Consider the following 914-nt stretch of genomic DNA (forward strand, 5'->3'; position numbering starts at 1 on the left):
GGGCCCGGGATCCAGGGACAACTCCCCCGGGAGAACACATGGTGCCTCAGGCTGGTGCAACATCACGCTGGTCTCTGCCGCCGCAGGCTCGCCCCCATCCGTACCCCTCCCTCCCCCCGGCCTCAGTGAGCCATAGCTCCCGAATCAGCGGCTCCTTTAACCCCGTCCTGTCTGAGCGAAGAGCAGACGCCCTCAGGCGACCTACACGCGCAGAGGCGGGGCCAGATCCAAAGCTGAACCACGGATTAATGCTCCACAATCAACTTGATGTATCCTGCATCTGTGGAATACCTGAATAGACAACGAATCATCTCAAATTGAGGAGGTGGACTTTGGGAGAAAGATATCCTGTTTTGGTTTTTTTTTTACTTTTTAAAATTTTTCTTCTTAATAACTATTTTTTATTTTAATAACTTTATTTTATTTTATCCTTCTTTCTTTCTCTCTCTCTCTTTTTCTTTCTATTTTTTCTCCCTTTTATTCTGAGCCGTGTGGATTAAAGCGCGCAGAGGCGGGGCCAGATCCAAAGCTGAACCACGGATTAATGCTCCACAATCAACTTGATGTATCCTGCATCTGTGGAATACCTGAATAGACAACGAATCATCTCAAATTGAGGAGGTGGACTTTGGGAGAAAGATATCCTGTTTTGGTTTTTTTTTTACTTTTTAAAATTTTTCTTCTTAATAACTATTTTTTATTTTAGTAACTTTATTTTATTTTATCCTTCTTTCTTTCTCTCTCTCTCTTTTTCTTTCTTTTTCTTTCTATTTTTTCTCCCTTTTATTCTGAGCCGTGTGGATTAAAGGCTCTTGGTGCTCCAGCCAGGCGTCAGGGCTGTGTCTCTGAGGAGGGAGAACCAACTTCAGCACACTGGTCCACAAGAGACCTCCCAGCTCCACATAATATCAAAT

This window comes from Physeter macrocephalus, chromosome 18 (assembly GCF_002837175.3).
Source record: "Physeter macrocephalus isolate SW-GA chromosome 18, ASM283717v5, whole genome shotgun sequence".
NCBI classification, from domain to species: Eukaryota; Metazoa; Chordata; class Mammalia; order Artiodactyla; family Physeteridae; genus Physeter; species Physeter macrocephalus.